This window comes from Myotis brandtii, unplaced genomic scaffold, assembly GCF_000412655.1.
Source record: "Myotis brandtii unplaced genomic scaffold, ASM41265v1 scaffold53, whole genome shotgun sequence".
NCBI classification, from domain to species: Eukaryota; Metazoa; Chordata; class Mammalia; order Chiroptera; family Vespertilionidae; genus Myotis; species Myotis brandtii.
In genome coordinates, this window is record NW_005369942.1 from 6,974,897 (window position 1) to 6,985,571 (window position 10,675).

The following is a 10,675-nucleotide window of genomic DNA, read 5'->3' on the forward strand; positions in this document are numbered from 1 at the left end:
TTCTGATGCCTTGATGGCAGGAACAATCCTTCTATGCAGCAAAATATTCTCTATGGAAGCAGCTGGGTTAGGAGGTGATGGTTGGGGCCAATGGTTGAATAGCATACTTAATAGAACAGAATTTCTATAAAACTTAGCTGGAATTTTCCTACCACTGCAGACCACATTTTTCCAAGTGCAGCAATTGTACATAAAGCCAATATTCATTCATTCTTATTCTCTCTCTCTCTCTCTCTCTCTCTCTCTCTCTCTCTCTCTCTCTCTCTCTCTCTCTCTCTCTCTCTCTCTCTCTCTCTCTCTCTCTCTCTCTCTCTCTCTCTCTCTCTCTCTCTCTCTCTCTCTCTCTCTCTCTCTCTCTCGATGTTTGCCGAGCTAAGCATTGTGCTATTGACAGAGATACAAAGAAAAGCACCAAAGATGTTTTATATTTCACCTTTTTCTCCTGGGAAAGATGACCTAGAGACTACATGCTGCCCAAGGTAGGAGTCTCTCATGAGAAGCCTCCAGACCGTGGTCAGGGAGGGACCTCTGAAGAAGCCCAGGCCTTTCAACCTAGAGAGAACAAAAATAAGAGAGTTCTAAAGTAAGAAATGTTTCTTCTAATAGTTTCTAACAAATATTTTTCATCAGAGTATAAAAACCTTTCCCAGTAATTCTATTTCCTGCCCACCCCAAACACAATTTGCAAAATTGTAATGAAAAGAACATATTTCTCTAAATTCTCTACTGAGATTAAAGTACTCATAGGAGCTCAGACCAAACATAAGCTCTTACCTTAAGAAACAACAATGCACATGTGGTCACTTAAGCAGGATTTTTTTTACATCACCACTGAAAACAAATTATGTCTGGGTGATAAAATATATTAGATGAGTTTGGGGGTTATCCCAGATTTTAGTAACTTAGTTTTGAGGCAGCATTTTATCTTCATCTATTGGCATTTGTCCTTACCTAAGTTTCTCAACCAATTGAAAGCCCCTGAATCACTGGGAAATGTTTAATGGGTAATAAGAATCACTTGAGTGTCAAGTCCTATTTGACTAAATAGCCCAGCCATGTCTTTGCTATTGATATAAATGCTTTCATATTACATTTGCGTCATTTATATCCATTGTTTTTTTTTTAAAAGTATTTCAACAGTACAAAAATAATGTGGCAGGATGGCAACCCTGGAGTATTATAAATATCATAGAAGTCATAACTATAATGATAATATTGGAATTTATCTTCAGAAGATAAAGGTTGAACTTATCAAGAGGCCACAAGTGAGCAATAAAGACTTCCTATTGAATGCATATACATTTCAGATTTTCAATAATTTTGTTAAACACTCTAAAGTTCCTTATTCTTAATGCTATCCCTTAGTTTTAAAATTGCTCACTGCTTTTATAGTTGCTGCTCTCTGCTGCTTTTCCATATCCAATCATCTCTAGTAAAACACTAGTAAGGTGTCAAATAGTCTCTTTGTTCTGTTTCCACTTCTCCCCTTCTCAATTCCTTTCCCATCTCCCTTCTCCCCACCATCTACACCAAAGACATAAACAAAGAAAATAAAATGCAAACAAGAATTAGATATTTAATAACAGGAGAGAGGTCTGTGCCGAGCCCATTGCCCCTTTTCTCTGCCTTAACATCCTTACTCATCCCTAGTCTACATGGGCTACCATCGAAAGGAACACAGACTGGCTGGCTTTAGCAACAGATGTTTATTTTCCCACAATTTTGGATGCGAGATCTGAGATCAAAATGTCCAAAGAGTTGTGTTTTTCTGAGGCCACCCTCCTGGGCTTGTGGGTGACCACCTTCTCCCTGTGTCTTCCCATGGTCTCCCCTCTGAGTGTCTGTGTCCTAATCGCCTCTTCTTAGCAGGACACTAGTCATATTGGATTAGGACCATGCTAATGACCTCATTATGACTTAACTATTTCTTTAAAGGCCCTATCTCCAAATACAGTTACATTATGAGGTTGTGGGGGTTACAACTTCAACAGAGGAATTTGGGGGAAGGAACACAATTCAACCCATGGCAGTCACACTCACCTACCTTACTAAAATACCACATCTCTGCCACACCAGCCTATCCTGGTGTTGACTGTCCACAGCCTTGGTGATCTCTGTCAATTTTTTAGTGGCTAATTAAATGAAATTGAGTACTTATCCCCACTATCTTGAGTGGTTTTAGATGAAAGTAATTTCTTTCTCCACAAGATCCACGCATACAGGGATAGTTTTTAGTCTCTTTTGATGCCTAGACATAGTCAGTACATAAATAGATAGCCTTACAATAAAACAAACAAAAAATAAACAAACCTCAAATGAATTGAAGAAGAAAATGTCATTCTTTCCATTGCTGTATGTGTACATTTTATCTCTTTGAGAATAGAAGCACCTTAGAGGCAAGATTATGCCCTCTTGGACAAATCAAAATTGTTTGTCTATCCAATGTGATTTTTAAGTATTGTGATGTGAAAATTTCGTACACAGGTTAATTCCGATATTTTTTGCATTTGACTGAGGTAATTTTGTTTACAGGAGCTTAGTAAACGTTGAATAATGATCACTAAAAGTTGTAGTAGTAACAGCGACCCTTCTTTGTAGAATAACTATAGAACACTGCAGCACAGGTGCTGAACATATATCTTGAAAATAGCTACCAGCAGAGGTATCGTCTACACTTTGTTTTCAGACTGATTTTTCCATTTATAGAGCTACCTCATCTGCCCTTCTCAACTTTACAAACATGGTGGGTTCATTTTTTGCATGATTTTGGAAATTATTTGGTTCTCCATGTCTCCATAACTACATCAGGCTCTTCAGAGCTCACTCTGCTCATGCCTGAAGATGTGCCAAAAAAAAGTCTATTCAGTTATATCCTCTTGTTCATTTGAAAAATGCAGTCTCAAACAAGAGATGAACTGTATATTGTTTTCCTGACTCTTCAGGGATGTAAGCAAATGTCTATCTTATTGAAAAAAAAATCATAATTCCTTAGCATAAGAAATAAAAGCCAGATTGAGAAAATTCCAGAATGGCCAAAGTAATGGTTTATGTTATCATTCAAGACATCTCCAAGAAGAAATAGCCCTTGTTATCATGTAGTTGGTTATAAAGAGGGAAAAGACAAAAAATTCTGATTTAATGCTTTCTGAGTTGTTCATTCTTCAATACCCAGGATAATAATGAGAAGGACAGTGGTAATTCTCAAAAGGAATTAGACATTTGTGCCTATGAGATGATACCTATGCTGAGGGAGGCCGGAATTGCATCAGGCAGGGGAGAGACTTTGCCCAGGAATGCTGTTAAACACCTCCCATTTATTACCGTGGGCTACATGCTTTGCTTATATTACCTCATTTAATCCTCACAACAATGTACTTAAAGAGGTGGGTGTTATTCTCACTATTTTACAGATGAGGAAACTGGGGGGTGGGGTGGGGTCCAAGAGTTTATGTAACTGTCCCAAAGTCATAGAGCATGAGTAGGGGAGAGAGGGGTGCCAATATGTCCACTTCTAGGGACTGTCAGATCCAAGGCATGAACCTTGGGTGGGACAAGTGTTTGCCAAGTGACGGGCTGAGTTGTTTTTTTATCTTCTGTGATGCATTTCCGTAGTCTAACTCCTTCAAAAGCAGTCCCTGGTCTCAGTTTCCATCTTCTGAGAGGAAGTAGACCTGCCAGAATGACCCACGAGTTTCTATATTGGATTAAATAAGAGAGTCTCCCAACTTTTTATGTAGGAAATAATTATTTTATATTTTGGTATGAGAAAAATTCTCCCCTCAAAATATATAGGCAGGAGCACCATTCGCAGCTGAAAACACTTAGGAGGGGTGGCTTCTCTTTCAGACTGTTAAACCCTTTCCTGGCATCTTCGTTCCAGAGAATATTGTTCTTCTGTAAAGTTCTTTCAGGCTCCTCGCTGAGCCTGAGTCTCCTGTGACTGTGGCAGCCACAGTCCTCCTGGACACGTAGGGACAGGACCTTACCTTTGCTGTCCCACACAGCCCATTTAGAGTAGCTGGGCAATGAGCAGAGTTGCTCTGTCTGGGAAAAATGCCTGGCAAGGTTCAAGCTCTCACACGTGGTTTCCAGGGAGATTTCAGCCAGGCCTAGCAGTCCCACCAGTTGTCAGAACCTCTTCTGGATTCCTACCTTCAGCAAAAATCCTTTAGGATAGCCAGTGCAGCAGGAAACCTGTCACTAACAGCCACCATGGTACCACATCAGCGATTCTCAGGGGTGTGGGCTCCATTGGTTCACTAGGCTATCTGCCTCACCCGGGAGAGCTTTGTTTGATTGTCAGAAAATAGAACATGCACATTTGTCTGTCATAAACACACATGAGCACTCCAGAGCACAAGTAAACAAAAACGGTTGTGGAAGTTGGTAAATGTGTTTGCATTTTTTAACCAAACCAGATGAAGCATGTGAATAACCCTGCAGATCAAGTACCACAGAGTACCTTACTTGTAATCTGCCTCTACAATACAGCCATTGCCACTCATTCCACTCACCCAATTCAGACCCTGGAATGTACTATTTTTAGACCGGCTTTGTACACTACTAGTTAGCAAACGGGCTGTTAAATCCTTTGAGTAGTAGCCAAAAAGTTGGGTGAGAACGCAGAAACCTGCCACACAGATCAGCATCCTAATCAACCCTGGGGCAGCCAGCACTAAAGATCCGCCTTTGTTTCCTTTTCTGCTTTCCCTTCGCCTCACCAGGAATATCAATGTAAAAAGGCAAGGGGACAAAGACCTGGCCTTATCTGTGCTTGTCTTGTCGTTCAAATGGGTTGGTTTACCCCCTCTCCTAGATAGCAGTGCATTTGTCAACATCTTTGGCGGTTTAAGCTGTTCTTTGTCAAAACCACTTTTGGAAAAGATTTGGCCATTTATTTACTTGGGAGCCAGCCTGACGGCAGCAGGTGCGTCATGGAAAACTCAGACGTGGGTGCCTCACAAGCACTGGACTCAGCGACGGGAGGGCCCGCTGCTCCCGGCCAATCGGCCACACGGGAAGGAGGGGAGAGAGGAAAATAGTAGGCAACGTGTTGGCGTGAGGCAGGTGGTGGATGAGGCGGTGGCACAGAGAAAGAATTGCAACACCAGGGAGCGATGAAGGGCTTCCTATGATTTCGCAGCCAACAAAAAACCTGAAGGCACTGAGTTTGGCTCTGTTTCTACAGCTTGAGAAAAGCCGAGAACAGAAGCAATGACGGGGCTAATTCTGAACTAACTTTTTAAAGTGATTTTTGATAAAAATCCAGATCTTTGCCTCAGTTCTTAGCTTCTGTGTAAACTGCTCATTTCCCAATATTCTTTAATTTTTCAGGTGACTTGATTTGCATTTGGTGCAGTGGGCGGGATCATTTGAGCCATCCCTAGTGGCCTAAAATGGGAAGAGTTGGTCCCTGTTTTCTTTTGCCCACCTTCCTCAGGGGGCCATTTTGTTCCTTCACTTGGCCTGGGTTGGCTGGTGAAAGCGTGCAGCCAGCCTGAGGCTGGGCAGTGATATCCTGTGTTGCACCTGGGATGTCCTCATACTCTCCATGACAGCATTCCTGTCCTTTTACAGAACTAATCAGAGGAGAAATAGAAACAGGTTTTGAATACTTTCAGTCAAAAGTGGTCTCTAAATTTAAGGCGGTTTATTATTTTATTTATTATTTCAAGTCCAGTAAGGTCTTTATTATGATATTAGAGGTATGTGGTGGAAAAGTAGTGTGCCAGGATAATGACTAACCATAACAACAACAACTTATTTCTGAGCCCATATGTGCCAGGCACCGACCTAGACACTATCTCTACCTTTACCAGCAGCTCTGCAAGTGTCACTTTCCCTGTTGCGGGGAGTGCTGAGCATTGACGGGTACTTGGCCAAGGTCATCGGCCAATCAATGGCAGATCTGAAATGCCAACCTAGGATTGTTCTCTTTCTACTGCACTAGGCAACACCATGTGCAAATATGAACTCATCCCAAGAATCCAAACACAATTGGCTTTACTTTGATGAACCTCCATTTCGTATTGGGTCCAGTTATTTTAACAGACTCAGCATGTTTACTTACCTCGGGATTCTTACAGAAGAGTAATGGGATTGTTACCTGGGGTTTCAACTGATAGAATTAGCTAATCAGAGTTAGCTTGTCTGCTGCTACTTTTAATTCTTTAATGTTTTCAAGTATTCTATTTGACCTGATGCTTTTCGTGGATGTGGCATAGAGAATGCGGTCTATAGTAACAGTGCATAAGAATATCCTGGCTTCTTTTATAGATGCATAAATAAATCAGGAGAGAAAATTTCCCCAACCCTGAGCATATAGGCAGCACCACCATCTGGCAGGTTCGCATGCACACACAGTTTGACGGAAACCAATCGTTGGACAAAGCCTGAGCAAGAAGAGTTGGTGCTAAATAGGAAAGGGAGCTAACTGCAGGAAGAGCTGCAAAGAAAACAGGAAGCAGGTATTGGTGAAATTTGCCTGTATAATAGTAACACTGTCATAATGAATATTTGCTCAATAGATTATTCTCACTTTTCTCCTACATGTCCATTTATTCGTTGGCCACCATCACCCAATAAGGGTAATGGGGGGAAGTAAGAAGTATAGGTCTTTACAGATTCTAGAAAGTAAAAACTGTCCAAACCAAAGCTTTTGGCCTTGATGTAGATGGTAGATATCTCTATACTAGTTATTACCTGGGCTTTTTCTTTTGCTTCCATCACCATGTTCCATTTCTGTTTCATCTGAAAAGAAAATAAAATAGAATTACCTCCTACACTCATACTGCTATTGACATCAAATTGCATCTTCTTTTATTATGATCAACAAAGTTACTCATAACATTGGAATTTGTTTTTTGCTTTTAAAGTTAAAACCACGGCTGTTGTTGGAATAATTAGTATTGCTTTGGCACTGTGTTCCACCTAAACTCATGACGTTTGTGTACTGTTTACCTTTCAGAAAAGCTATTTTCCAAGAAGGGAAATAAAATGGGAGTACAGACTTCCAACAGCACTTTTTTTTTCTGCTCTGTCCTTGGCTCTGAAAGAAGATGCATGAACAGAATTTCAGGCTGTAATTAATGCAGCTCTTCATAAGATAAGAGGTTCCTTTATCTATAGAAAAATTGCTGCACTAATTCTCAGCGAGAATCAGAAGGCTCCAGTTAATGCTCTTTCTACAGGAGGAATTCACATTTCCTACTCTCTACACATTTACAGTCAAATTTTAGTATTTTCTTATGGGAAAGAGGAGATGGGTGAACATGAAATGATAATAATATTTTATAGGGCTGAATCTATAAAACGTAAATATTATGTTTACATACATATTAAATGGGGTTACATAAAGAACTTCCAAATAATATTGACTCTATAGAAATGTACATGTAAGCACAGACCTTAATTGGACACAGCTTATATCCAGCCCTTTTTTGGAGGGGGCGGGGGGAGGATGGAAAACAAATTGGGAAATGCAGCTCATTTGATGTAGTGAGGAAAAAGAGCTCTAGGTTTCTGTAATGTCATAAAGTACTGTCCAAATGAGAAAGAAACCTCTGCTGTTTCTTTCTTGATTTAAATATCTCCTTGTAGAACACACATTGCAATTCAGAAACAGTACTTTATGTTTTATGTGTGGGCTTGCAATAATTGGTAATGTGTTGGCACTGTATTCCACCTAAACGTGTGGCATTTGTATACTATTTAACTTTTAAAAAACACACACACAATGATTTTCCAAGAAGAAAAGAATGGGAGTACAGCGAATGACTGGAAGCTAGAGGCCACAAGATTCTTCCCTGAGGTCTTGCCACAGAAGACCCCGCAGTAGGCAGTCAGTCCCCTGTGGCACTGCTGATTCATCGGCCCTTTCTATGGCCCTTATTTTCTGCATCGCACAAAATCAGATAACCATTCTCTTCCTTCCCTTGTGACACCCTGTGAGGTGGGTGTGAAAGGGGGTACATAGGTTTGCCATTGGGCCAAAGGCTAAGTAAGATGCTTGGTCAAAGCAGGAAATGAGGGAGTTGGACTAAGAAATGTGCATCGTTTCTAGATATGATCTCAGCAAGTAAAAATGAGTGGGAAGTTTCAGCAACAAGGTTACTGTTATTTAGATTATAGCGTCAATTTTTATTTAAGTGAAAAGATGTTTGTAACACTTGAAAGCAATGGAAGACTAGACTACTGCAGAGTAGCAGTATAGCTTCTGCATCTGTCCAGCGCAGCCTCACTTTCCTTTCGCTTGTCCATGCTCTTGTGCACTGAAAGGGTTCTTGCTTACGTGTTCACAAATGACAAGACTTTAAGCTCAGAACCTCTTCAGAGTGAGAAACTTTTCTTGGCAGGCAGTCAACTGATGCTGAGAGAACAAATCCGACAGAGCCTATTTTCTTCATGTTTCTGTTCCTATTGTTCACCGTCACATAGGAGGGCTGCTGGGTAGGATAAGAGGACCCGCTAAGGAGATGAAGGTGAATTATTCTGGACTAGCTTCCAAGCAATCCTAAGCTTCAGTGAACCTGGTATCACTCTTCCTCTGGTCCCCAGTTTTCCTTTTGTATCCTTAAAATAGCACTGATGTTGAATTGGGTCAGTGGGGAAAAAAAACCGGTCACCAATTATTGCTAACAATTTTATCTCCCAAGAAAACATTTGGTAAATATCCCTTATCTTGAGTACACACCATAGAAGGTTGTTAGGGTGGTATTCATCTTAGGATAAGATGTTTATTTTAAACTTGAATTTCCACAATTGGAAAATTCACCTAATGTGCTATGCTTCCCAGAAAGAGATTTAAATCAAGATACAGTAGTCTCCCCCTTATCTGCAGGGGGTTACATTCCAAGACCCCCAGTGGATGCCTGAAACCAAAGATAGTGCCAAACCCTATATAAGCTATGTTTGTTCTTATACACACAAACCTACAATAAACTCTAATTTATAAATTATGCATATTAAGAGATTAACAACAGTAACAATAAAATAGAAAAAGTATAACAAAATATTGTAATAAAACTTATGTGAACATTGTCTCTCAAAAATCTTATTGTCATGTACTCATCCTTTTCTTGTGATGATGGGAGATAATAAAATGCCAACGTGATGAGATGAAGTGAGCTGAGTGATGTGGGCCTTGTTAGGCACTTGACCTCTGATGATGCTCCAGGAGGATCCTCTGCTTCTGCTGACCCTGGCTCCCTGAGCGATGCATGACAACGTCGATGCCTGGAGGTCAGGAGCAGATGATTTTGATAGTTGGGGATCCTTGACAGTTGAAGGGTTTTTGTTTGCTATTTATTTGTTTGTTTGATTTTTGCCAAAATGTTTTGGAAAAACATTCTAATCAGAAGTTGCTGTCTCTTTCTTTTTAACTCATCAAAGTGTTACTGCAGAGGTTGTGATCCAGTGATCAAACGGGTGACTTTAATGTTGCATTCCATCCCAGGATTGTGTTCCATAATTTCTGGGTCACTTGAACACAAGCAGTGCGATACCTCGACAGTTAATCTGATAACTAAGTGACTCACAGAAGGGGAATGTGTACAGCTTGGACACACTGCTGGACAAAGGGATGATTCATGTTCGGGCAGGATGGAGTGGGACAGTGTGAAATTTCATCATGCTACTCAGAACGTCACATAATTTAAAACTTATGAATTGTTTATTCCTAGAATCTTCCATGTAATCTTTCTGGACCATGGATGACAATGGGTAACTGAATGTGCAGAAGCTGAAACCATGGATGGGTGTGTGTGTGTGTGTGGGGGGGGGGACTACTGTAAGTAGATGCATGCCCAATAGAAGTCATTGCAATATATACCAGAGGACATGTTAAAAAATGTTCAAAGTATAGCTATTCAAAGTAGACTAAACTATCTGGAAATAGCCTAAATGACCATTTACAGGAAAATAAAATGTGGCATAGTCACATGTGAAATACTAGAGGCCCAGTGCACAAAATTTGTGCACTCAGGGGGGTCCCTCAGCCCGGCCTGTGCCCTCTTGCAGTACAGGAGCCCTCGGGGGATGTCCGACTGATGACTTAGGCCAGCTCCCCATAGTCGGACATCCTTAGCACTGCCATGGAGGAGGGAGAGGTTCCCCCAACCGCTGTGCTTGCCAGCCGTGAGCCCAGCTTCTGTCTGAGCAGCACTCCCCCTGTGGGAGCACACTGACCACCAGGGGCAGCTCCTGTGTTGAGTGTCTGCCCCCTGGTGGTCAGTGCGTGTCATAGCAACAGGTTGTTCCGCCATCGGGCCGAAACCAGCTCTCCAACATCCCCCTAGGGGTCCCAGATTGCAAGAGCGCACAGGCCAGGCTGAGGGACCCCACCAGTGCACAAGCAGTGCTGAGGAGGGACCGCAGAAGGGCTCGAGGGCATGTCTGGCCTGTCTCACTCAGTCCTGATCGGCCAGACCCCAGCAGAAAACTAAACTATCAGTCAGAGCTTCTGCCCCCTGGTGGTCAGTGTACATCATAGCGACTGCTTGACTAGTCGACTGTCTGCCCCCTGGTGGCCAGTGCACATCATAGCAAGCAGTTGAGAGGCCTTAGCATATCATTAGCATATTATGCTTTGATTGGTTGAATGGCCAACTAGACGACCGGACACTTAGCATATTAGGCTTTTATTATATAGGACTAGAGGCCCGGTGCACAAAAACTT

At 41.6% G+C, this 10,675-nt stretch overlaps 1 long non-coding RNA gene across 1 annotated transcript in view; it reads right to left on the reverse strand.

Annotated features, from left to right (window-relative positions):
• Positions 1–439: 439 nt before the first annotated feature.
• The window catches only part of LOC106728077, a 124,352-nt gene continuing 114,116 nt past the window's right edge, over positions 440–10,675 (reverse strand). The window contains exons 2-3 of the long non-coding RNA XR_001364326.1: positions 6,703–6,750; positions 440–552 (exon numbers count right to left, since the gene is read on the reverse strand). This is a non-coding gene — a long non-coding RNA (uncharacterized LOC106728077). The remainder of the gene's footprint in view (positions 553–6,702; positions 6,751–10,675) is intronic.